This window comes from Vicugna pacos, chromosome 3, assembly GCF_048564905.1.
Source record: "Vicugna pacos chromosome 3, VicPac4, whole genome shotgun sequence".
NCBI classification, from domain to species: domain Eukaryota; kingdom Metazoa; phylum Chordata; class Mammalia; order Artiodactyla; family Camelidae; genus Vicugna; species Vicugna pacos.
The window spans coordinates 27916802-27943922 of record NC_132989.1 but is presented as its reverse complement, the minus strand read 5'-3'; the positions used below and the strand labels follow the sequence as shown (position 1 = coordinate 27943922).

Sequence of the window (27121 nt, the reverse complement as noted above, 5' to 3'; positions counted from 1 at the left end):
ACCACTTTCATCAGCTCAGGTAGTAAATACCAAGCCTGCCCCGAGAAAGAGAGGAGTGTGGGCTGGGAGACGGTCCTGTTTGGTAGAGGCAGACAATGCAGTCCGAACTGGAGGAGGGAGGAACAGGTGTGACCTGAGACCATCCAAAGAGGGACCCCTGAGGGCATGGAATCTCTTTCCAGGTAAGTCAGCAAATGAGATGATTCCTTAAAGGGCATCTTCGGAGACTGCGGTAGGGAGAATTCTAAAAGTGTACCCCCAAACAGTGCCAGCGTGAGGGGACCGCATTTCTGTGATTACCTTATGTTCTGCTCCAAGGCACTGTAATGGGGTGAGCTGTGTCCCTCAAAAAGATTTGTTGAAGTCCTCACCCCTGGTACCTGTGAATGCGGCTATTTGGAAACAGGGTCTTTGTATGTGCAGTCAAATTAAGATGAAGTTATGAGGGTGGACCCTACTTCAACCTGACTGGTGTCTTTATAAGAAGTGGGGAACTTGGACATGGACACAGTCACAGAGGGAAGACGGTCACATGAAGATGGAGGCAGAGATTGCAGTCATGCGGCCACAAACCAAGGAAGGCCTAGAGCTACCAGAAGCTCAAAGAGGCAAGGAAGGGTCCTCTTCTAGAGTCTTTGAGAAGAGAAGGCCCTGCTGACACCCTGATTTTGGACTTCTAACTTCTAGAACCGTCAGAACAAATTTCCAGTGTTTTAAGCTACCCAGTTGCTGGTACTTTGTTACAGCAGCCTAGGAAACCAAGACAGGAAGTGTTAACCCTAAAATTGGGGATTATCTAGTGGGACTGATTTAATAGCACCATCCCTTAAAGACAGAGTTGTCTATATCTGGTGGCAGAGGAGTCAGAGGTCCTCCATGTGAAGACCCGATGTTCTGTCGCTGACCTGAAGGTGGAGGGGCCCCGTGGGAAGGAATGCATGTGATCTCTATGAGCAGAGTGGCCCCGTGCTGACAGCCAGTAAGAGGTCAGGGGTCTCAGTTCCACTTTCATAAGGAACTGAATTCTGCCAACAACATGAAGGAGACTGGAAGTGGGTTTTTTTCTCCAGAGCCTCCAGACAAGAGGCCAGTCTGGCCAACCCCTTGACTTGCGCCTTGTGAGACCCTAAGCAGAAACCCAGCTGGGCCCAGGTGGACCCCTGACGTACAGAAACCTAGAGATAATAAATTTGTGTAGTTTCAGGTCTCTAAGCTTGTGATGATTTGTTACAGCAGCAACAGAGAACTGATACAGAGACTGGGGAGGTTCACCATCTCAACAAGTTCCTCACTTACTCCCTCTTCAGCAGAAGGGGCTGGTAACTTAAAACAAAATCAGAGGATATCAAAGTGATCACAAATAACTCTCCTTCTCAGATTCCAATGGAAATTATCCACAAAGTAGCATTGGAAACAAAATTGGTTATAAACAGTGGTGTGCTGGTAAATGTTTAGCAACTGGCTCTCCAGGAAAGGAAGTGAGGGGCAGATCCTAGATTGTAGCCTTTGCCAGTTTCCATGGTGGGAGTACTCCTTTGGTGGCCAATTTCAAACAACTGGCTCATCAAATTCCTGAATATTTAACAAAAGTTCCATGAATCAAAAGAGATGGCTTCAACTAGCTTGACATGTTTAAACCAGGGTCCATTATCCACTCCCCAAGTCCTGGTCCTCCCCCAGGAGTCCCCACCGCAGCATCCAGTGACTCTGTCCAGTGGCAAAAGGCAGGAATCCAGGAAGCACCCTCGTGGCCTCTTTCTTGCTTTCCATATCTAGTAAGTTACCATATCTTAGTTAATACTCTCCTCCAACAAAGGAAAGAACAGGCAGACTTCCCCCACTCCTCCCATTTCTGCTATCACTCCATTCCAAAGCCCTGGCACTGCTCTTCCAGATTACTGCATTAGCCTCCTAACTCAACTTCCCACAGCCACTCCAGAGGCCCCATTCCTTGCAACAGAATAATCCTGTAAAACCGTAATCTTAATCAAGTCACATGCCTGATTAAATGCCATTGATGGCTTACCAATGCTCTTAGGATAAACCCAACATCCTTAACTGGGGCTCTGAGTGATCTGGTCCTGACCTACCTCTCCTGTGACATCCTGGGCCACCCACTCCCTCACTCTCTAAGCCACACAGACTGCTCTCAGCATCCCTGCCTCCCTTCCTTGTCTCCCTCCCCCTCTTCCCCTGGGCTCTTTGCTTTGACAATGAGACTTACTTATCTGTCAGTTTTCTGCCTTCATGCGACTTCCTCAGGGAAGCCCTCCTGCTACCCTGACTAGGTCAGGTGCCCACAGTCCCTGGTCCTTCTTCTTCATTGCTCTTATCACAGTTGTAAACAAGTGATTGTTGGTGCAATTATTTGTTTAATGCCTGTTCTCCCACCTTGGATGAGCACCCCATGAAGTCTGGTCCCTGTGGGCCCGGTCATTGCTGCATCCTCACGACATCACAACAGCCTCTTTGTGCAGAGATGCAGAATATATACGTTTTAATAACAATAAATAAAAAATACAGTGTTAAGTGAAAAAAATCAGGTTACAGAATCAAGTGTCCAGGAACATCCCAGTTTGTGGAAACAACATAAAAGCTTTAAGGGAGAACAGGCTGAATATAAATCAGAATGATAATAAAGACGATCTCTGGTAGTGGGATTATAAGTAATTTTTGTTTCCCTCTCTACATATATATTATTTTTTTTAAAAAGGACATGCCCTGTTTTGATAATCAGGAAAAAAAATATGAAGAGTATTGTTTTCAAATGTAAGAACACAGCACAAGGGGCACTGTGTCTGAAGTTAAAGAATCAAAGAGGGTCCTGCCCTTGTCCTCTGGCTCTGGGCCCCAGGCAGGTCTCTGCACCAGTGAGCATCCCCACCGCACACCCTTGGCGGCAGCTGGTTCTCACAGGCTGACCTCTGTGCCCCAGGAGGCCCCCCACCCCATTGAGAACCTAAGATAAAATGTTCTTCCTGAAGTCTTACTAGCCCAGAAGACAAACAGTCAGAGAGGAAATGCCCATCTTGGCAGTTCCTTCTTAATCAAAACCCAGGGGAGATTCCTGGCCATTAAGTAGGATTTTTATTTCCACTGGGAGGAAGATATTTTAGAATAAATTCTCTCTTATTCCTTAGAACGAATTTTTAAAAGAGGGGATGCATTCCCTATAGCTACCGATTTTTTTTTTATGAGTGGATGAGAAACTGCAATTCTAACATCTATGTGATAAATTAAGGTTCCTCCTAGCAGATGAAGCAATGGAAGGTTGTTTATAACGTTAATACTCCCGAGGCCTGAAATCACGGCATCAGGGCTGCATATCAACGTCTGGCAGAAACAAATCAGTTGCAAGATAAAATCCAATAAACCACATCTCTTCTCAACCCTCATCAAAAATACCCAAGCCACTTGCTTGGGAATATATTTTTCAGGTAGGTTTATTTCAGGCAAGAAAACTGCAAAATCCCAGAGACTGAGGAAGGGGCTACCTGCAATCCCAACAAGGCTGGGGGTCTCTTTGGAGCTGGGAAAGGACCTTTAGCTTCAGGGAGTCCTCATGGCATATCATCAAAGCTGCCACTCTCTCAGGGAAAATGCTGGTAATTATTTTATACAAAAGAAAGGCTGTGCCAATTCCCAGGGGTCTGTGACATGGCAGAAATAAGCACTTGCTTAGTTATATATATAATTTTAGTCTGGGTGTATCCCCAATTCTAGCTAACAGTCTGCTGGAGCCAAAGGCGAGAGGTTAGTTTGACAAGTCGATGCCTTTATGGGTAGGGTAAAGCCAGCGCACGGAGGATAACAGGAAGTCATCATCAGCTTCTACCCATTAGCACAGAGGACTTGATTCCATCATCTTATCACCCTGAGAAGTCAATAGCTCAACCCTGAAGGAATGAGGGAGGGGACAGGTTAGAGTTGATGAGCGGGGATGGAAAGAAGAAAGATGAGAAACGCAACTGGGTGGACAAGAGGGGATGGGGAACAGGAATGAGAATTCTGGCTTCTGATTCACACTGACTTTGGTAGTTCATACAACCACCAATCACGCTCAGTCTGTTTTCTCACCTGTGTGACAGACAGCAGATGTGACAGAAATACTCCACGGATTTGAGGGCAGGACACAAAGAAAGGCGAGAATCAGGTTGAAAGCAGAGTTGCTTAGACTTGTATCTCTGTTCCAGGGCCCAGGACAGTGCCTGCTACAAATGGGGTCATTCCACAAATATCTGTTGGAGGAAGGGCTGGCTGAAGAAACAAAAAAATAGTAATACTTCTGCAAGGCTCATCTGGAATTAACTGGACTGGACCTTAGAAAAGCACATAATATGAAAAAGAAAATTTTAATGCGAATGAACAATGCAGCACGCTGTGCCAGTACTATATAGTTTCCCCAGTCAGGCTGCAGAGAGCTTGGGCCCATTGGGTCATTTCTGCAGGTCGATCAGAAGGCTGCTTTGGAACCTGCTAAAAAACTGCCTTCACCGTCTCAACAGTCTTATGCTCTCTTTTGAAAGTAACTACAAACATAAGAAAACAAAAAATTGGCAACAATTTTCAAGTGCAGGCATTTTCCTGCCACCCTATCATAGCCCCGTTCCCGTGCAGAAGCCTTCTAGAAACCATGGGAGGGCTTCCCCTGAAGTGTGGTTGTGCCATGGCCACAGGGCTGCCCAGCCCTGGGCTTCTGGACTCTTTGGGGACAGAAGACACACACAGCAAAGACCTGGCCAGCCTTCTCAGTTCCTCATTTCCATGTTCTGTTTAGATTTTTCTTTTCCTAATTTCCTCTTCTCTGATTCTTTATCAAAGAGGAGCCTTGGCCGTCCCCACACCTGCCTCCTCCCTGCTCATTACCACCAGCACCCTGAATACCCTCCCAGAGATGCACACCATTCAGCCAACACCATTTCATCCAGAGAAAACCTTTTAAGGGGCTGGACCAACTCAGTGCTCACTCTCGCTATTCAAACAGTTATTGCTCTCAGCCTAGGAATATGGCTGTGGGAGCTTTCACTTGTTTTCTTCTGGAAATGATTCATTTCATAACAACAGAGTTCTTCAACACAGGACTGCGACAATATCTCGGTTGCTAAACATTCTGACTGTTTCATTATGGATAATGGGCTTAATACGATAATGTATGTAAGCAACCAGGAGAAGAGACAGCAAGCCAGCTGTGCAGCTGTGCACTTGGTGGGCCAGCCCTGACTCTCCTGCTGCCCTGGGCGGCCCCACCGGCCGAGGGCCTTGACCCTGCAGCACCGGCTCTGAGCCTGGCCGAACAAGGACTTCAGATGTTGTGCACATGTCAAATGCCTACCAGGCTATGGGGACAAAGCTCTGGCACAACTCCCAGATGCCACGGTTCATACATGGAGAACGGGCAGAAGATCTGGTCCACTCACCCATAATTAATGATCGTAGCTAAGATTTGAAGGCTCACTGTTTGCCAGGCCCTGTGCCAAGGTATTTGTATATATCATCTTTAATCCTAGCGATAACTGTATGAGGCAAACATGAGTGTCATCCCCATTTTACAGTTGGGGCAGCTGAGTTCAGTGTGGTTAACCAACTGCTCTAAGGTCACAGAGTTAAACGGACTGTGGAGCCTAGTTTTCCAGACTCTCAATGCTGAAGTCCTACCTACAGACTACAGCCTGTACCAAGCCCTGGACACAATGGTTGTATACAAAACCACCTGCTGGCATCACATATTAACAAAGCCACTGGCCCCAAAAGACCAAGTGGTAAGTCAAATGAGATTTTGCCCATTTCTCTATAAAATAGTACCTTTCAAATCCCAAGGACCGTGCATGAATATTCCCAGGTTGGGCCACAAGCTCATGTTGGCCAGACGATACCTTCCTGTCAGCTTGCTCCGATAAATTTATGACTCCAGAAGTTTATTACTGTACCTACCCAGCAACGTCCCCAGCCCTCCCCGAGCACAGGCCACATAGGTTTTTAGGATGATCAATTTTCCCAGCAGAAGGAAAAACCACAGACTCAGCTCCCTACCCAGATTTTATCTCTTACTCCAAGAGAATTGGGAGAAAACAAAACATTTTAAAGACAAACGGGAACAAAATTTAGAATGTGTGTTACTTAAGGGCGCTGCCTACATGCAGCCCCAGGGAGACTTTTCTGGAAGGCAGGAAGCTCCATCAGAGTCACAGAATGGACCCAAGAGCAGGGTCAGAGCAGAAGCTGCATCCCACAATGGGAGGCTTCTGCTGCCCATCTCTTCTGGCCTTGGAATCCAGCTGTGCAACAGGGTCGGGGAAGTCAGCTACCCACCAAAGAAGGTTCTTGTCCAGCTCTGGGCATGGCAGCCTTTGTAGGAGCCCCTCTTCCAGTGCCTCTGCAGCAACTGCTGATTCTGCTGCTGGGTCACCTCTCAGGTCCACCTCCAAAAGGTTTTGTGAATCAGTTGCTGGGCCTGGGATATATCTCCTGAGTTCCAGCAAGGTCAGAGATTGCACCTTCAAGGACATCTCAAGCACAGCTGTGCTAGTAGGGGGCCAGGCTCCTCTGGACCCCCACAAGCTAGGCTGGCATCTGTGTGGAGTGTGGGTGGTCTACCAAGGGCTCGTGTCCCTGGCACAGGACGTGACCAGAAGAAGCCTGAGATGTCCAGCTTCATTAGCTGAGGGAGCTGCATGTGACCTTTTTCCTTTCCAACCAGATCCTTGAGGACGAGAATCTAGACTTACACAATTGTGCTCAGCCCCCTCCCTTCCTGTGGCTAGCACATGACACCAGTCCAGTTGCTCACTGTTCTTACCACACCACAGCCCCTTCTGAGGAAAGCTATCTCAGCCGCAGATCCAGCTAAAAGGATACCAGTAGGCAGCCACATTTTGTACCCTGTGCCTTTCTATAACCACAGCTAATTGGATCAGGGAGCACACATGACCCAAAGGCAGCAAATCCACAACCTCTCCAGTGACATATTCCAAGAGATGAGCTGAGCCAGTTAGAGTCTCTGTTTTAGGAATTTAAACTGAAATAAACACCAAATGCATAAACCAATTCGCCCCTGATCTGAGACTCAGAGGAAGCATTAATATAGATCTTGAGGGAGCATGGGACCCAGAAGGGTCAGAGCAGCCTCAGTTACGAGGAAGCAGAAGCCATGAGGCAAAGAAAAGTTTCAGGGCAGAGGGAACACAGCCAGCTGGCAGTGGCAGTGGTGGGCTGAAACTCAGCTCTGATCATACAGGTGCCCGCGCAGCTCGCAGGCTTCTGACTGGCCAACAGTGCTGGCAGTGAACAGCCTTGTAGGAAGAAAGATCAGCGGTCTTACTGAGGGGGCTTGCCGCTCAACCGGACGGGACACATGGGGTTTAAAATCGGCTCCTGTCCAATATATTTTTTCAATTTCTCTCTTAACAGAGAGATCTGACACAGAATAATGCGGTGCTTCGCCCCCAAATTTAATACATCAGATTTCACAGTACGTATCACTCAATTATATTGTTACAGATTCTCAACAGTACTTCAGGCAGCATGTGGTTGTTTTTTAATCCCTTTTCATTCTGTATCATAAACTATGCATTATGTGCTGCGGAAAGATAAATACGTACCTGTACACATACACACACGTGTACACACATACTGTGCTCAGGCACCTATACACTCAGGAGGAAGAGCAATGGGTCTTGCGCATCATGCTGACAGTAGCCTTAGTTGTCAACACAGAGATAGGATTACATTAAACAGGTGATACCAAGAAAGTGGATGAGATTTTCTACAATCTCATAGACCGCCTTCAGAGAGCTGCGCCTTTGGTAGCCCAATTTGGAATGGGCATTTTGTTTGTGATGCTGAATCCTAAACTTTATGTCATATATAGATACGTGTGTGCATGTTTATATCTACACACATACATAAATACAAATACATATGTTTTCAAATAATATGTGTTCTAACAGGGCAGAACTGTTTCTTTGCATAAATAAACATGATTTATTAATTATTATATGGGACAAAAATTAAATCGTTTCCTTTGGCCAGAGAGAACAAGGCTTCCTACCAGAACAAGCAGTGATACACTGAATTCGTTTTGACACAGTGTATGAGAGCAGAGATCCTAGCAGCAGTAGCTCCGGGAGCAGTTTGTTCTGCACCCGTCCACATGTCCGGCACTTCAGAGGAGCAGCCAGTGGGACTAAAAGATAGACTTGGTTAAACCTTCATCGTGAGCTGCAGATGGGACTGGATTCTAGTGAGTCTGTTCAGCTGCCCCTGTGGACAGACAGGACAGGAGCGTCTGAATACACTGTCTGCTGGCAAACAAGTGGGCATGGACTGCTCCTCCTTCAGTGATGAGTAAAGGACGGAAATCCAACAGGAGGCTTGAGGCAAAGGCGTGGGGATGGGTGAAGGGTGGAGTCTGCACATCAAGAGCATATCAGCCTCGAGAGTCATATCAGAAAATGATCAATTCTAGGATTCAGAAGAAAATTGAAGAGAAACTGCACCTCAGGAGAATTCAAGAAGTCATGGTTTCCGAGAGAGAGAGAGAGAGAAGCAGAAGTTCAGAGAGAAGAGGAATACATAAAAAGACAAGAGAATGAATTAAAAACTCAACAGAAGAGGATGGAGGCACAATAGGAAGAAATCCACTGTGAGGTAGTTTAGAAAAAGGGATTTTTTTTACATTTTTTATTGATTCATAATCATTTTACAATGTTGTGTCAAATTCCAGTGTTCAGCACAATTTTTCAGTCATTCATGGACATATACACACTCATTGTCACATTTTTTTCTCTGTGATTTATCATAACATTTTGTGTATATTTCCCTGTGCTATACAGTGTAATCTTGTTTATCTATTCTACAATTTTGAAATCCCAGTCTATCCCTTCCCACCCTCTACCCCCACCCCGGTAACCACAAGTCTGTATTCTCTGTCCATGAGTCTATTTCTGTCCTGTATTTATGCTTTGTTTTTGTTGAAAAAGGGATTTTTAAGAAGCAGGAAATGAATTTGCATAACGAACATCCACATAGGAGCCAGGAAAGAGCAGAACTGAAATGGTACAAAACGCAATCAGCGATGCAGAAGACGAACTTCAGGAGCAAAGAGAAGAGAGAGAACGGAGGGACAGGGCAGGAGACAGAGATCCACACACACACACCATCTGGAAGACCAACCAGAACGAATAGTAAGACATAGTGGAGGAAAATTTTCCTAAAGATCAAAGCCCAGATTAAAAATGCTCACCATGTTCCAGAAGAAAAAAATCGTAAGAAACATATACCTATACTTATCAAAACAAAACATACGAATAACAAAAGCAAAGTACAAGTGGTTCTAGTGTTGTAAGAAGAAAATAAAAGAACAACAACGAACGGATTTTCTGCAAGGAAACAAAATCAGGCCTCCCTTGGAGACTTCTTCTGGAACACAAAATACTAGAAGATGATGGAGCAATGTCTACACGGTTGTAAGGGAAAATAATTTTATTTAAGAAGCATAGACAGGAACGTTGTCTTTCATGTAGAAAAGTATTATATTCTTGGATATGCAACATTTCAGACAATAGAATATTCATGCACTCTTCATTCAAATGCATGGCTTGAAAATACAGTATTAATACAACTAACCCAGGAGAAGAAAGTTAATATCTCCTGACATAATAAAAGAGCTCTCAGTAAGACATGTGACTATATAAACAATAGATCAATCTAAATAAATGCTATTATGTTGGCTGATAGGCTAAAAAAACTGCCAACATATTTTTTACTGAAGTATAATTCATTTACAATATTATATTAGTTTCAGGTATATGACATAGTGGTCCAATGTCTTATAGATTACACTCCATTTAACGTTATTGTAAAACATTGGCTGTCTTCCCTGTGCCATTCATTGCATCCTTGTATCTTAACTACTTTACACCTAGTAGTTTGTGCCTCTAACTCCCCTACCCATATTTTGCCCCTTCCCCAACCCCTCTCCCCTCTGTTAATCACTAGTTTGTATCTGTGAGTCTGTTTTGGTTTTGTTACATTTATTCATTTTATTTTTTATATTCCACATGTAAGTGAAAACATACAGTATTTATCTTTCTCTGTCTGATGTATTTCACTAAAAATAATACCCTCCAGCCCCATCCATGCTGTTAGAACCCACACTCTTAACCATTTTGCCAACATATTGACAGTTCAAAGGGGAGAAACCACTTAACAGATGTAGAAAAGGCAGCTGACCAAGTTCCAAAGACATTCCTAATGTAAAGCTCCTACTGAAAAGGAAGAATATGATGCTTGCTCTATTTGATAAATACTATTGACTTCAAATTAACAACCAACATAATTTTCAACTGTGATTTACTTAGGGGCATTCCCTTTACTTTTGGAATTAAGACAGACACCTGCATACTATAAATTATGACTTTGTGTTTAGCAACGTCTAGTCATTGCAATTAGATAAGAAAATAAAATAGCAGTCAAAAAACAAGAAAGAAGAAAAAAAAATCTCTTTTCTGGAAAACATCAGCAATTCAAAAAAATTACCATTAGAACTTATTAGGAAGTAATAAAATAAAAGGAATAAAGTAAAATATTAGGAAGTAAGGCAACTGTTTACAACATAAATTAACAGAAAAACAGATATAATGGCCAAAAAAATCCAGTTTACAATAGCAATCAGAAACATGAAATGACTACGGAATGTGCTAAACACATATGAAGAAAATTATCAGAGCTTATTGAGAAAAATAAGAGACAATTAAATGAAATATTACAAAAATTTTAATTTTCTCTACATTAACTCATATTAACACAATTCTAATAAACCTCCAATAGGATTTTTTTTGGAACATAACAAGGATTATTCAAATGCATGTGGAAAAAATTTTTCAAAAAAATATTTCAGAAAGTATAGGGTATACTTACCCAACATTAAACTGCATTGTAAAACTAGGGAAAACTGAAACAGTGGCATATGGGAGTAGGAGCAGACAGATCAAAATAACAGACGAGAAAATCCAGGAAGGAAAACTCATAAATGATAAGGGTGCCATTTCAAAGTGAAGAAAAAAGGACGTGCCATTCAGTTAGGACAACTAGTTAACCACATGGGAGATAATTAAATCTCTACCTCATAACAAACATTAAATTCTCCACAGACTGAAAAAATGTAAAAACTGACATCATAATAGTATTAGAAGAAAGTGTAACTCAATGTTTTATTATCTTTGGTTTGGAAAGAATTTTCTAGCATATAAGCAAATGCAAATACTCTAAAGAAAAAAAAAAGAAAAATTTGACTAAATAAATATTTTCAAAATCCTTCTACATGCCAAACCTATCATAAGCAAAATTAAAAGGCAAATGACAAATTGGGGAAATATTTACAAAATATATGCTGAAAAGCTAATGTCTTTAATATATTAAAATGTTATTTTACGAATCGGAAAGAAAAATACGTGAGCAAAAAAAGGGCAAAGGAACAACCAAGCTGCAAAGAAATCAATACAAGTGCTGATAAACAGACGAAGACATGTTCATCGCCACCAACAATCGAAGACAGACACATGAAACAAGGAAATACCACTTTTATACTATCAAATTAGTAAAGATTTTTAGAAATATTAACACCCAGCAAAGGATAGGAAGGGGAAAATGGAATTATGTTAAATGTCTAGTAGAGATGTGAATTAAAATAATCTCTTAAAATGGCATTTTGACACGATGTTTCTAAAGATCTCAAACTCTGCAAATATGCTGCTCCAAATTCCAACAGATTCACCATTAAAATTCTATGTTAAGGAAAAATTGGGACTGCAGAGATGAGGATGTAAGTACAAGATACGAAACGCTTGTTACCCTTAACCCCTGCATAGGGTAAAAAAAAGCCTGGATGGGACATACATACAAACAGTAATGGTGTTTAATGTCCTGATGGTAGTCGAAAACGTTTTTTTCTGTTTTCCAAATTGACCAAAATACAGGTATATCAGTTTGGAAACGGAAAACAAATGAGAAGCTCTTTCAAAGCTCAATTACAAAGGATATTATTCCTTGACCACTAAGGCATGCAACAAAATGGACAGTCATCTTTGTATATGGTTAGTCCCTTTCTGAGTCTTTTGCCAAACCAGAGAGAGAATAAAGACTATTAGTAGCACCATTTTACAGATAAAGGTACTGAGACCTGGGGGTGGGGGTGGGGGGACTTTTATAAAACCAAGTTCTGGGTTCCAAGGCTCACTTATCAGGCAGGGACCAAGGTCCTCCAAGCAAAGATGGGGTCCCCTCTCCGGCCTCTGCCTGTGACATTCCACTGCTTGTCCTTACTGTTCAAGGTCGTTTATGGCACTTTCCAAAGGCTACCATTTGTCTGGGTTGCCATAAAAACCAACACCACTTCTCCTCTCCAGAGCCTCCCTTCCAAGAGCCAGGACGTGCCCACTGCTCTCTGGATGCACAGTGGTAAGTGGGCACGAACAATCGCCCTGCAGCTGACTCCCTCCCAGACCAGCACACCTGGAGACAGTGGGGGACCTGGCACCTGCCCTGGGAACCATGTGCTGGGTAGTGCCGTGGGCTTTTCTGTCCCCAGTCACCTAGGGGCGTGTTTCTTAGTCTGCTCTCCCCAAAGTAGCGATGCAAAGGAGAACCCAGTGGACTCGACTATTTTGAGGCGGCTGCGTGCCTTTCAGAGACGGGCAGTGGCGGTAATAATGGTGCCGGCACTCCTCTGGCGTTTTCCAGGCAATAACTAGCTGTACTTTTCCAACCAGATATTACCCCTCCTTCCCCAGCAAGTTGCCTTTTACAGAGAATTTTGTTGTTTAGCAAGAATCCTTCCTGCTCTAAGAGGCACAGTCAGGAACGAGGATTCAAAATCAGTCATCTTTAGGGTCTACTAATCAGAAGGAGAAGGCGCAGGGCCTGCGACCCCACAAGTGACACGCATTCATTCTGGGTCTAATTACCATACTTAGGCAGCAGATGTGGGTGTCAGCCCCGGCAAGGGCTGCTACAGAAGATTGAGGGGAAATTTTCTATAGAAAAAAATTACATAAAATTACTTGGGATAAACAAGCAGCTAAATTAGACTGTGGGCACCACTGTGTTAAAAAAAAAAGTAACAACATAAACCAGATGAACACGAAAAGATCCTGGAAAGAAATAAGCCAAAGAGGTGACATGTTTCTTCTCTCAATTTTCCTTCTCCTTTTTCTGCTCTTCTCCCTTCTCTCCTGCCCTTCTTGTCTCTTTCCTCCTTCCCACTTCCTCCCCTCCCTCCCTTCCACATTTTCTGTTTCCAATGTGGTTGTATTACTTAAGTACTAAAAAGCACAGGGTTTGAGGGGAAGACAGGGCAAAGGCAGACGGGCTGAGAACTTGTCAGACAGTGTCATCGGACATCAAAGCAAGGAGTCCCAGCCCACAGAGCAGATCCTGCACCTGCACACTTCCCCGCAGTCCTGCAGACCCCTGGGCGGCCTCAAGGAAGCCATTCCAGTCAACCACCCCATACTGAGTGACGGCTCCACACTGCAGAGTGCTGGGCGCTGCACCGGGAAGAGAACCCCAGGACTGCCCCTTGAGATGCCCAACTTCAGGGGGCAGGGGTGGGGCGGGAAGACACCGAGGCAGCAAGTGACAGGCAGAGTTCTCATGGGACATAAACAAGGTACGAGGGGAGCCCAGTCCTCTAGGAGGATAAAACAGCAGCTTCAGCATTCAGCAAACATTCACGGGCATCTACTGTGTGTCCAGCATGGGTCTAATGCCGGAACCAGAGGGCTGCTCGCTCCCTGTGCCATGCTGAGCCCAGGCACTGGTCAGAAGAAAGGGAGGGTAGAAAGTATTCAATGGAGGGATTTTTAAAAACAGGGTAGTTTTTATGAAAAGTCACTTATATGTGTGCGTATCATATACATATATTTTTATTATATATAATAATTTAGAATTATGCATCATTTTGGAAAACAAAGAGTTAGGTGCTAGAGAACAAGACACAAGAGGGATCAGTTCAGAAGAGTGAAAGCGTGAGGGTATGTGAGGCATCTGGAAGCACTGATGTGGAGGGAGACTGTTCTTGCAGAGAGTGCTGGGAAAGTGCAGCCAGCCGCTTCCCGAAGGAGCACAGTGCAGGGGAAGCACTGGGTTCAATGCCCAGCTCGGCTCCTTCCTGTGACCCCGTGTGGATCATTTCAACTTACCACAGTTTGTTTCCCTCTCTGGTGCAGTGGGAAGTAACTGCTTTTTTCCCCATCAAGCACACACTGTTCCTTCTCAGGGTGAGAGTACTTTGAACTGGCTTTAGAGTAACCACCCCAGCCCTACCCTTTGGGGGATGCTGTCCTCACATCCCCAGAACCAGGGGGAAAAAATGGTGGCCACCTGACCTTAGGTGCAGTCTTTCTTTCCGTCTACAATGAGCACTGGAGGATGGGCCTAAGACCCAAGGCAGTCCAGTGAGAGGAGGGGTTTTGGCTTAAGCAGCTGGGGAGAGGCCATCTCTGGCTTCCATATTGAGCTCTGAATCCTGTCATGTCTGGAGCCAGGAATTGCTGGCCTCTCCAGCTACACATCCCTTTCTCCTTGCTTAAGACAGTTGTGGTGGATTTCTGTCACTTGTGATTGTAAATCCTAGTTGACAAGGGATGGCAAGTTCCCGAGGGCAGGAACTCAGCACGTTTGCTGCCCCCTGCACCTATGAGTGAGTGCCTGGCATCTGGCTGGCTCTCAGAAACCTTTGTGGACTCACTGAAAGGATACAAGTGGAGACAATAGCGTCTCCTTTATAAATCTGCTATCTGTTAAAAGAAAAATGATTCTCAATAAACATTATTTCCTTTTCCATTTTGTTTCCCGTTATCCTATAAACTCTTATTAAATTAACTCCCCAAGAGGGACCCTATTAACTCTTTGTGGCCATTAATGTCTTAGCAGGAATTTTTATTAAATTCCCCCTCATGGAGAGGCAGAGTGAGCAACTGTGATATTGCACCCATTGTTAAGTTATAAGTAAGAACATCCCTGGATGTTTTGGCCACAAAGAGGCTTCACAGGTCATCTGTTTTAATCTCCTGCCTCCAGGTAGCAAGATCTATAAACTACAGGGTTGTCCCAAGAGCACAGTGATGCAACTTAGGAGGGATGCCAAGAGGCAATTAGACGATATAAAACTTCCTTTATGACAAAGATGAGGATATTTCGGGAGAGACTGCACAAAAGGAGATAGGGATACAGGTCCCCAGGCCCCTAGAGTCCCCACAGGGACACAGAGCTGTGGGGGAAGTTGTTACTAAGTAGCGAGAATTCCACCAGGCAAGAGAGGCTTGAGTTTACCTGCACAGTAACCACTCAAGACAAAGAACCTTCAGGACAGGACCACCGCGAGCGCAATTCTCCTGCTCGTCTAATCAGCATTGAATCATGCTAAAAATCGACATGATCACTTCTCTGCCTCCTCCACCTTTCTTTTGCTGGACTTGAGCCCATAACGTCTATTAAATTTTCCAAGAAAATGTTAAGCAACTGGTCAGCATTCTTCTTTTAACCACCCCAGAAGACAATAAATTACCCATTTGCCATAATCTCTTGGGCACTGAGATTTTAAAAATTAAAAAAAAAAACACAACTCTTATCGCTTTACCTCACAGCATCATTTTCTGTCCCTTAATTCACTCTTGTTGTTCGGTTTTGGACCCTCTCCAGCTTTTCCACATTCTGCCTAAATTTCAGAGGACAAAGCTGATGGCATAATGCTGATGCAGACATCTCTGTGATGTGACTTGCAGCCTAAACGATTTTCAGGCACATCTTTCACATTTAATATTTCAGTGGCTGCCACTTTTTAAATTAAGCTAATCGATTATCCAATTGACACATTCTCAGCATGGGTCTGCCCTGGTGGCCCCTCAGAGCCCAGAAGTGTCAGCAGGGGCATCCAGAATTCATTCCAAAGGCTCCATGTCCTTAGTAGAGCATACAACTCAATGACTTGATCATTTGAAACTCCAAGTTCCTTGAGGGCAGGGACCACACATTTCAGTGCTCTGCTTGGAGGCATCTGCTGGGAACGTCTGTATTTTAATCAGCCGGGTAGAGCTAAGGAGTTGGAAAAATGTTTTCCATGGAAAGTATTATGGACAGAATTGCACCTCCCCCAGATTCCTATGTTGAAGTCCTAACACCCATTGTGACTGTGTTTGCAGAAAGGACCTTTAAGGAGGTCAGGCCAGGGAGCCAAGAGTGCTAGGGACTACCTACTGGACAACGTAGTAAGCTATTCACTTGTTCTTCAGAGACAGTGGTAGGTTTCCAGGCCAGACAGGTCTGGGTTTGAATCCTGGCTGCTATGTGTACTACACAAGTGACAATGAACTTAAGCTATATGAATCTTGGTTTTCCCATATGTAAAGTGAGGGAAATACCACAAATCACTTAGAGTTGGTATGATGATTAAACGGGTTAATGTAAGTAGCCTAACGCACAATAGGTGCTCAATACACTGTACTGCTACTATCATGACTCTCATTCATTCATTCATTCAGTAATATTTTAGGCACCTTAGGTACAGTGGAAACCAACTGACAGGCTATTTTTCTCTTAGAGCTTACATTCTAGTTCACTGGATGGATAGTAAACTATAAGTAAGACAATTTTGGATAATCATAGCTGTTGTGAAGGAACTAAAACAAAGTAACGGAGAGTGGAGGGAAGAGGAGGCTCCCTGAGGTGAGTCAGCGATGGCCCTTCTGGGGAGTTACTGTCCAAGGGCACATCTCGTGGTGGAAGGGCAGCAGCCATGCAAGATCTGAGGGGAGACTTTCCAGGCAGAGGCAACAGCGAGCACAAAGGCTCTGGTGGAATCAACTTTGCTCTACTTGAGGGGCAGAAAGAAAGCAAATCACTGCGTCTGGAGCACGGGGCGTGGGGAGGGGGAGGGGGAGGCAGGCAGGGCTGACATCACACAGGGCCTCGTAGGCTCTGGGAAGAAACTGGATTTTATCTTAAGCATAATGGGACACCATTGGAGGGTTTCAGAAGATAAATCATTATCATTACTCTGGGTTTTCCAAAGTCTGACAATACAAAGGGAAAAGGCTTTGTGATGACTGAAGGGTAAGAAACCAGAGTCGCAGCCTCTGGCAGTGGAAGAGAGAAGGGTCAGAGCCGTGTCAGCCCCAAGGAGTTTATGAGGAACACACACCGTTTGTCACCTTGCCTTGTCACAGATGGCTGTGACTCAGGAAATAGAGGTCGAGAGCTGCCTGGCGGAGATAAGCCTGCTGCAGACAGAGCACCGGAGAAATGTGCTTGCTCCAATCCACACTGCTTGGGACGAGCACCGCCGCAGCACCTGGCACAGAGGACCCTCTGGAAATGCTCCCCACGGTGGCTCACATAATACTGCAGCAACTCAGCCGTACAGAGTGAAACTCAGGACGGTCGCACCCAACACACAGCCGCCCAGGGGACTCTGCACGCCCCAGTCAGCTGTCCCACCCGTGTGGCACATCTCAGGAAGGATGCCAGCCACCGGGGCACCAACTCAGACCTGCATTAGTCCTCTTTAAAGCCCTTTAGAACTACCTAATCTTGCTAATCTGTGTGTAAAAGCTTTAGATAAGAAATCCTTGAAGAGACCCATGTAGCACTAACCTCATGGATCACACAGTCCTTTGAAACTTCGCCTTTTAAACCCTGCCATGTGGAGTCATCCCAAGAGACTGGTGCTCCATCCAGGCTTCCTGATGTTTGGGCACAGCAGCCCCATGGACAGTAAGTCCAAGTCCACTTGATGTCTGGAGGGCTTCCATTAATTATGAATCCCTTTGGTTAAAAATGCAAATGATCCTTGGCAGCCATTTAGACCTCTGTGTGAATTAGTTATCACACACATTCCAACCCCAAGCCAAGCCGGCCAAGTGCGATGTGTGATGAAGGCCGGTTCCGGGGCTGGACTCCTCCCTGCACCAACTGCGCCCGCATCTGGTTACCCGTCCTGGCTCCCTCCTCATGAGGAAACACTGAGTTCCCACTCAAAGGCAGCTCCTTCATTTCACAAGGAGAATGAAGAGACGCTTTGGGAAGGATTAGAGCTAGCTAAATTAGGAGTATTAAAACATCCTGCCCACTCATGTTCCCCAGCTCTGGACCCATAGCCTTCTCATCTGATGGTGGATGGGGGAGAGTTCTTATTCATCTTAAGCAGCCTCCTCACGCCCTCTTCTCTCCTGGGGCTGGCAAACGGTCATCAGTATCCACACCAGCCTCGGCAGTGATGCCATCCTCACTAACAAGCTGTGTCTCCGCTCTGTAATTGTCAGCTAAAGAGCACCTCATCCTAATTAACCTCTTCAGGGACTGACAATAAAAGCATTAAGAATTTCTGAGTTTGCAGGACGTGAGCAGAACCCCTTGTTGTACAGATGAGAAAATGATGTCTGAGGATGATTAGGGCCCAAGGTCTCATAGCCAATTAGCAGAATGCCAGCCCTAGAATCGGGGTCTCTAGACTGAAAACTGAAGCCCTGGCTCACTCACCAGCCAGTGGGAGACGTCCATATCCCCCTCCTCTTTACCCCTTCAAATATGTCGAGCAAAGATGTATTAGTTGAGCATGTATCATGTGCTCTGTACCACGCTGGGCACTAGGGCCATGGGGAAGACATAATGACTTGTTCATTCTTCCAGTAACTATCTACTGGGCACTTACCATGTGCCATACACAGTGAGGGTGCTGGGTTAAAGCACTGCTTTTACAGGTGAAGAGCTCTGATTCCTGACAGTGGGATTTACTAACTAAAATGAGACATTGATACTAACCACACAGAGTTATTGAGCGTATGAAATACAGTGCTATTTAAGACAGGCTTGGCCCAAACTTTGGACCATAGTGAGCGATCAATATGCTGTAACTACCTTTATTCTCATCACCCAGCTGGGGGGCCGAGGTAATCCACGAGACCAAGGGGGAAGCCTCATTATCAAGCACTGGACAATGAGGGGTGGGTGTGGGGCAGAGAAGAAAAGGCTGATGAACAGAGAGAAAATGAGATGAGACCTTAGCTGACTCTTGGAGCAAACAGAAAACTTATTCACAGATAGAAGCAGCCCAGATATGTAGCCAGAAGAAAGGGAGCAAGCTACAGCAGGGTGGGCGGGACTTGTCACTGGCGAGGTAGGTGAGGATACACCGAGCACAGCCTTGGAATTTGGTCAGAAAAGCAGGGACGATTCCCAGCGACCTGCACGTCAGCTGTTTAGATCTCTGAGTGGAGGAGTTTACGGCACACACCCCACCCCACACCGAGCCAGCCAAGGGTCAGGAGATAATACGGACCAGGAACGGAGGGGTGCTGGGCAGACTGGGCCAGAGACGCCTCTGCAGGGAACCGGGGAGGAGCATAGTGAGGCTGAGGAGGGTGGATCTGAAAGAGGAGGAGAATGTGTCGGCCACCTGGATGTGGCCAACACAGGACCAAGGGGAAACTGGGAGCGAGCTGAGATTTTGTGCTTGGGTGGATGGACTTGCTGGTTTCTCCCTCCATCTTTAATGGGATCCGAGGAGGAAGTTTCCCAGTCCTTCTCCTTCCCCCACGGCAGAGGGGCGATGGCAGCGAGCTGCCCTGTGAACATCCCTGAAACCCCAGCTGGTGCGGACAGCAAGGACTCCTGAGCACACCCTCTGTCCAGGGAGCCCGTCAAGCCTGTGCAGTCTCCCCAGAGGACAGCTGGTGCGCTGCTCCTCGGCCACGGCATGCCTCTCTGCCTCTCGTTTTGTCTCTACGTGGCTGGGAAACGAGAGGTTTCGGTGGAAGATGAAAAACTATCCTTTATTTTTATTCTGGGCCTGAACTCCTTCCACTTCTCTGTAAATTGAAGGGTATATTTTGGTACGTCGTCTAATGCTTGGCTAACAGAACCAGAGAATCAAGAATTAGTCAAGGTTCCAGGAAGATTGAAGCAGCGCCATGCCTCACAGACCCACACCACTCTCACCACAGACTGCTTCCGACTCCTCACGAAAACTGGGGTTGACCCTCAACCCGGGGGCTTTCCTGTGCCCATTCTCCCCTCCTCTCAGTTGTAATCCCCAACATACACACGCACACATGTGCATGAGTGTTCACTGCTATAAGCATTCTGGACACAAAATGCTGTTAAACAACCAGGAATCATCTCTGAAAATGCAGGCCAGAACTGGTCCTGGAAGAGCTGTAAGCTGAATAGCTGAGGGAACTCAGGGTACCAGAGTCAATCACACTTTATTGATTTCCCCCTTATTTTTCCTCCTCATTTGGAAACATCAAGGTGCAAGACAGACACGAGCATGCACAGACTGAGTGGAGTCATAACCAGCAGGGTCCGTGGCCCAGCCAGGTATGTACAGCTCCGGGCCCAGCAGGAGGGTCCAAGTGACCCCCTCGATGGCCAGGGGTCAGCCAAAGAGCAGAGCATCTCGGCCTTGCTTGGCCCCTACCTCCCAGCCCCAGGGAGCACTGTGTGCTCGCCTTCAAGTCTGTAAAGACACAAATCTCATTAATTTAGCTCACCCAACTCAGCCAGCCCATGCTGGGAATGAGGACACCCTCTGGTCCCGAGGCTCAGTCCAAGCACCACAACATAGCCTTGGTGAGTGTCTGCCACTTCATCTCAGGGCTGTGGGTAGATGTGTCCATTGTGGACAGGTGGGAAGTGGTCCCAGAGCAACGGTGCCGGTAAAACACCACATGTTGTTTCAGTAATAATTCCTAGGACACACACACTGTGGCTCCAGAAAGTAAGTCACCTTTAGTAAAGGGGCATTTCCCACAGGAGACAAGCTGCCCATTAGGCTTGACCATGGCCTGGAGGTCAGCGCCCCACACCTCCTGATCTCTTGGCTTCCCTTCCCCTACCCAAGGTCTGGCTGCATTTAGTTTCCATTCCTCACTCAGATTATGTTCCCGCTCCCTGGGGACTTTGCTCCAGACACCCCTCCTCCACCTGGCCCTGCCCGCTCTGCCCCTGCCAGGCCAACTGCTTCTGCTCTCTGGTAGACGCCTCATCCTGGGTAAAGACGTCTTAACCGCCTTGTCCAGATCAGAAGCCCCGTGTATGCTCCCATGGTGCGTGTCACACTGTCCTGTGACTCCAAGTCACATCCACTCCTGTCAGTGTGACCACTGTGTCCCCAGCACCCGGGGCAGGGCCTGGCACGCATTTCTCTGTGAACATTTCCTGAATTGATTTGGTCAGGGGACAACGCAGGGCTGGTACTGAGATGCCAAGTAAGCCGCCACCTCACTCTGCTGCCAGCCTAAGCCACCATGCCCAGGTCCATGTGGCTCATTTCAGCTCAGATGACTTTCCACCCAGCAACACTTCTGAGTCAGCACAGCAGAGGGTATCACCTCCCACTTCAGAAATGAGCAAACTGAGATGTCTGGGAAAACCTGTTCTCCTTCTATGACAGAGAGGAATGACTTCTCCCAGCTGTTCTTGCTATTAGACGTGACCAGGTGACGAGTCCTCCTGATCAGAATGCACAGGGCAGTGAGAGTGCCCCTCCAGGTCTGGCCATGAGACCCTCCTGCAGGCATGCCTCTTCCTCTTCCCTGGGCTGGCTGGGGTGCTGACGCCCAGGGCAACTTGGAAGCTGCCATCAGCCTGGGTCTCTGAATGACCTGGTGGAGGACAGCTGCCTTGACAACCTCAACACCCTCCCAGAACTGTTCCTGGAGCAAGAAGTAAACTTCTACTCCATTAAGGCATGGAAGTTGTGGGTCCCACTTGTTATTGTAACCTAGCATAACCTGACACACACCCTGAGGCTTGGAGAAGATAAACAACTTCCCCAAAATACTAAGAACCAATGCCAGCACCAGAATCCACGTTTTAATTGAGGATCTTCCCACAATTCAGTGTGGAACTACCTTCATCATGGGGTATTTCTTCAGCTGTCTCCTCTAGGCATCAGCTATCAACCCCAGTGCACAGGGGGCTCTCAACATTTTATTTTGCACACACTTAGATTTTATTTCCCATATGCCAGGCTCTTAAGTTTTTATAAACCTTCGTTTAATTCTGTTAACTTCATGAGGTACACATTATCATCACCTCCAGCAGAAATAAGGAAACTGAGGCACCACTGCCTCCCCAGTGATGAATCAAGCAACTGGAAACTAACCAACCCAGTCAGAGCATTCCCAGTCCTGAGCACACTCTCGGGCCCACGGAGGCTTAGCAAACAGAGATGGTCTGCTTCACTGAAGACTCGCTGCTTCAGAGTTGCTGGTTTGGATCTCTGCTGCATGGTTCTTTGTATAACACTATTCATCTATAACATTTATTTTCTATAGAAAAGGAAAAGCAAGCAGTAAAATGGGTTTTTTCCCCTTAATTCCTTAGGGTTGCACTTGTGCAGCAGGCCCCACATGTGGATCCAAACCGCTGCAAGAAGACAGTGACTTCATGTAACCATCTCTCTTTTCTAAGGCAGCGAATCCAACCTTTTGGAGTGTGACACCCCATTTGCTTGTTTGGATTTCATGGCATGTTTCTTCCTCCCCTCCTCCAAACTCAGCTGAAACTGCTGTGTTCTGCATATTTGTTTTCTGTTTGAAGCAAATGGTTTTGAGAATCCTGTGCCAGCCCTTGAGACAACTGCAGACACCCTGGGGTGCTGTAAAACTGAGGGTGGGAATCACTGATTTGACAGGAAAAAAAAGGGTGCAGGAAAAACTAGCATATCAGCATCTCCCAAAGCTGCAGCAAGATCCGGAGAGTGCGGCAGCCCCAGTGTGGCAGCTGCTCACACTCGGTTTCAAGGTTAGAGCAGGTGAGAACCACCTTGTAGGACTCCCAGCCCCCACCTCTGCACCCCGCCCTTCTCCGGCTGCTCCAGGACAGCTCACCCGGCAGCTCCCCAGGGTGCTGCCTGTAATCCTGAGTCTCATGACGTGCAGTTTTGTCGTCAGCACTAGCCTAGGCATCTTCTAAGCACAGGTTAAACAAAAACATCATCCCTGCCTCCAAAGAGACGGTAGTCTAGGCAGGAAGACGAGGCACACATAGGGTATGTTCTCATGTGTCACGAAGGACGTGCACTGGTTCCAACCGCACATAGAAATAGAACTTCATTGTCTCCTCTTAGAAACTGCCATGTGTCTGGGCTGCTACTAGGTGGCCCTACAGTTAGGGACCCTGTCCCGACCACAGTACCCCCTCCCCACAAAGTCTCCAAAACAGAAGACACTTGGGCAGAGGATCACCAAGTAACTCCTTGCTAGTAGCTGGACACAGTCCTCTTACTCCAGAGCAGAGATCTGGCAAGTGGTTCTGGGCCAGAAATTCAGGCTGAAGCAGGTTATAAGTGGGGTCTATGTGCTCCAAACTCAGGTCTGGATCTTACCACACTTACCTGATCTGCAACAGCAGAGACACAAAAGAAACGATTTGCCCCATTGCCCAATGTATAGGCCTGGACCACAGCAGGCAGTGCCCAGACCTGACATGGGGCCAGATTCTAACACCTGGGGCATAAGCCTGGAGATGACTGGGCCCAGAGTTGAGCCAATGGTCTTCTTTGCCAAGAGAGCTAATGCAGAAAAGGATGGGCCCCAGCCATCTTGACTGACCCGCTCCCAGTGTCTCTCTGGGGACCACTGATGTGACTGTCTTCATGCTATTTTTTCCCACATCTCTCCATCAAACTCTTGGCAACTTCTCAGAAACACATTCTCTTATATAATTGTTACAAGGTACCCCTTTTGGAGAAAGTGCTGTGCTCCAGTGCTACCAGTGAGAGAAAATGAAAGAACGGAGTAATAAAGTGGCTGGAGCCCAGACCTTGGGTGGTCACCCTGCCAGGGAGAGGCCTACATGGTGAATTTCACAAGTATTCCTACCAAGGACCCATGAGGCCTTGACCATTCTGCTTCTTCTGTGAAAGACCTGCTGGGAGGAACTAGGGGGCGAGCTGGGTGTGGTGTGCATCTCCCTGCACGGACAGGAACTGAGCCCCTCCAGGCTGACCTAGGTACCTAAAGGAACGTTGCTCCAAGGAGGTCTCTCAGTGCGGGGGAAGGTACAGTGACAGAGTGAGCAACAAATCATTTTATTTGGTAAGACTGTGAGCTACAACCTGAAATAAATCAGTGTGAAATGAGAAAACAGAAAGGGAAAGATGATCCTTTTCAAATTGCCAGTCAAGTTTCAGTTTACAAAATCACAGGTTAGCGATAGGAATGGCCATCACCAGACTCCGAGGTCACAGCACTAGTCTCAAACAAATGATACTAACAACTATTCCAGTAAGATTGTTCCCGGCACCCACCACCACTCTATGTAACCCTTCAGTAGTCCGTGTCCTTTTATCAGGGGAAGAGAAGCTAAGAATGCGCCAGGGCAGGGGGCTGACCAGGGGTGGTCCCTAAGCCAGCTCTGTGGTAGACAGAATACTGCCCCCAAGGTGTCCACGCCCCGTCCTCGGGATCTGTGAACATGTTGCCTTACATGGTGAAAGGGACTTAAAAATGTGATCAAGTTAAAGGTCTCGGGAACGATTATCCTGCAACATCCCGGTGAGGTCAACGTAATCACATGGTCCTTACAAGAAGGAGGCAGAAGGGTCAGAGAAGGAGATGTGACAACAGAAGCAGAAGTCAGAGTGATGTGGGGCCATGAGCAGGAAGGCAAGTTAACCTCAAAAAGCTAAAAAAACACAAGAATCAGATTCTTGTCCAGAGCCTGTAGAAGGAAGCAATGCCTCATGCTTGTTTGAGACCACACAGACCACCCAACTTTTACAACCTCCAGAAATCTACAGTCACTACCACCGCCCCTCACCGTATCACCCCAAGCTGTGTGTTTTATAAATTCACAGTGTAGAGAATTATATTCAGTATCATCTCCAGGTCTGAGCTGGAGCAGAAACAGCTTTTTAAAGACGTGCAGTCACGTGACAAAGTCTCCACTGTAACACGGCCAGAGAGGCAGCTGTTCTGGTCGGGAAAGAGCTCCCAGGGAAGACTTGAGACCCCTCCCATGAGCCATTCACAGACAGGACTCTGGGCTTCAGAGTCAGGCCTTATCTGCCCCAAGGGGACTTCTGGTTCTCCAAACACAAGAGGGCAAAAACACACATGGCATGGCAGACCCAACTGGACCTGCTCTGATACCCAGGTCAGAGCTTTCACTGAAGTCAGCAGTGGCACCATCACCTGCAGTCGTCCTGGCTCAGAGAGGCTGGTCCCAGGTGGGCTGGCCCCCCAGCCTCCTAGAGCAGCAAGCCTGATTCTGCCCTTTGCTCCAAGGCCCTGGATCTCCTGGAGAGAACCAGCCATCCAGAGTCCTAAACACATCCTGAGCAGTCGGCCCCCCCCAACCCCACCAGGAACAAACCCTGCAGACCCCACCTCTGCTGTGAAACTTCTGAGCCATGGTTCCAGGGACTTCCTACCCAGCAATAAGAAGCACCTTTGGACCTGGGAGTTAATGCAGGAAACAAGAGAGGGCATGGACTTGGAGCTACCAAAAATAATCCCTGTGGTCCCGATGTAGCTTGACACTGATTTTAGCCCAATGAATCTGATTTTGGATTTGTGACTTAGAGAACTACAAGAAAATACATGTGTGCTGCTCTAAGCTATCCAGTTGGTGGCAATTTGTCACAGCAGCGATATGAAACTAACACAAGCTCTCCACAAGCACAGTTACCTCCACACCACTTTGAAGAGGACAGGAATCCAGAGAAGCCAGCAGAGGAGCCCTGACCACTGTCATCAGTTTCACCTCCCGCCCTGCACACATACTTTAAAGCAGACTGACTTAGATCCCCAGTGAGGAGGAGGGGGTGGCCATTCAGACCGTGAGGAGTCTCCATCCTGCCTCACTGCCCTTCTGGCCTCCTGACTTCTCTCTCCAATGGTCCCCCCAGTCCTCTCCTCCCAATGCAGGGAGCGTGGTTCGTGGTGACAGAGCTGCAGCCCCTCACCCACACCTCCACAGTGAAACCTCAGGCCAAAGCAAGTCACTTTAGAAGATAAACCGGTGGCATTTTTAAAAAACAAAAACTATGAAAAAAAATTTTAATTAAAACCTTTGAAATAGGAGTCTGTACATTCAAGTTAACAAACCATCCTGAACTACTGAATGCAAATTATTTTTATATCACTTGAGTTTCAGAAAAGGTCAGCCAGCCAGCAAGCCCTCTGCCGTTTCCCTGCCTGCCAAGGTCTGCTCTGCCTTCCCCAGTCTGGTCCTAACAGGGACAAGTCCTGGCCCGGGGAGGAACAGAGAGCCCCAGCTTACGTTGCAAGGAAAATTTATTGTCGACCTTGTCGAACACACTTAACTACAGTAATGAGTTCCGCGGTAACTACAGTAATGAGATACGCGGATGCATTTCTTCCTATTGCCCATACTGCTTCTATTCCTGGTGATGGAGTCTTGTCCTGGGCAACTCCATCCATTGTGCTTTCCTTACTACTATTCTTGTGCAACCATTAAACCCAGACCCATATGGTTCAGTCCTGGAAGAATAATATGGTTGAAGCAACACAGTTCCAAGGTCAAAAATAATTTAAACAAGACAATTTGTTTACTTGCTCTTTTCTAAAACAGCTACTGGGACAAACACACATAAATTACGGTAGTATCTGCTAACATCCTTTTTCTTTTCTCTGCCTCCTTTTCCTTACCCCCACCCCCTGCCAGCTGTTCTAGGTGTCTCTCCCCGCAACTGCTGCCCCGGCCTTCTTTCCTTGCAACCACCTCTTCATTGTTTTAATGCATGGATCAAACTACCTCTTAATGAGCAAGGAAGGAGAATGAAGCAGGTAGAAACTGGGTTGGAAATTATAGGACTTTCTTTGGTTGACTGAAAGACATGAAGAGGTAGCAATCACTCTAGTATTAGTGAGAGTGTCATGTAGTGTCATGATAGTGCGTATGACACCGTATTATTTCTGCAGAGACTGAACTCCCCCAGCGCAGGGACCACGCCTTACTAATCTTTCTTTTCCTTGTGCTGAGCAGAGGCTGCACACACACAACAGATACTCAGTATCACTGAATGACGGAGGAAAAACTGAATGAACGAATGATTATGTTCTCACCCACTAGTCTCTGTTTAGCAGCAGATTTT

The 27121-nt window shown here is 46.5% G+C and overlaps 1 protein-coding gene across 6 annotated transcripts in view; it reads right to left on the bottom strand.

Moving 5' to 3' along the window:
* FSTL4 (follistatin like 4) overlaps nt 1-27121 on the bottom strand; it is a 471313-nt gene that overhangs the window by 294774 nt on the left and 149418 nt on the right. Inside the window, exon 1 of one of the 6 annotated variants that reach the window (XM_072957382.1) lies at nt 4078-4168. The exons of the other annotated variants lie outside the window; for them this stretch is intronic. The gene's annotated coding sequence lies outside the window, so the exon portion shown is untranslated. Of the gene's footprint in view, nt 1-4077; nt 4169-27121 lie in introns of those variants that run through there. 6 annotated transcript variants of the gene reach the window in all.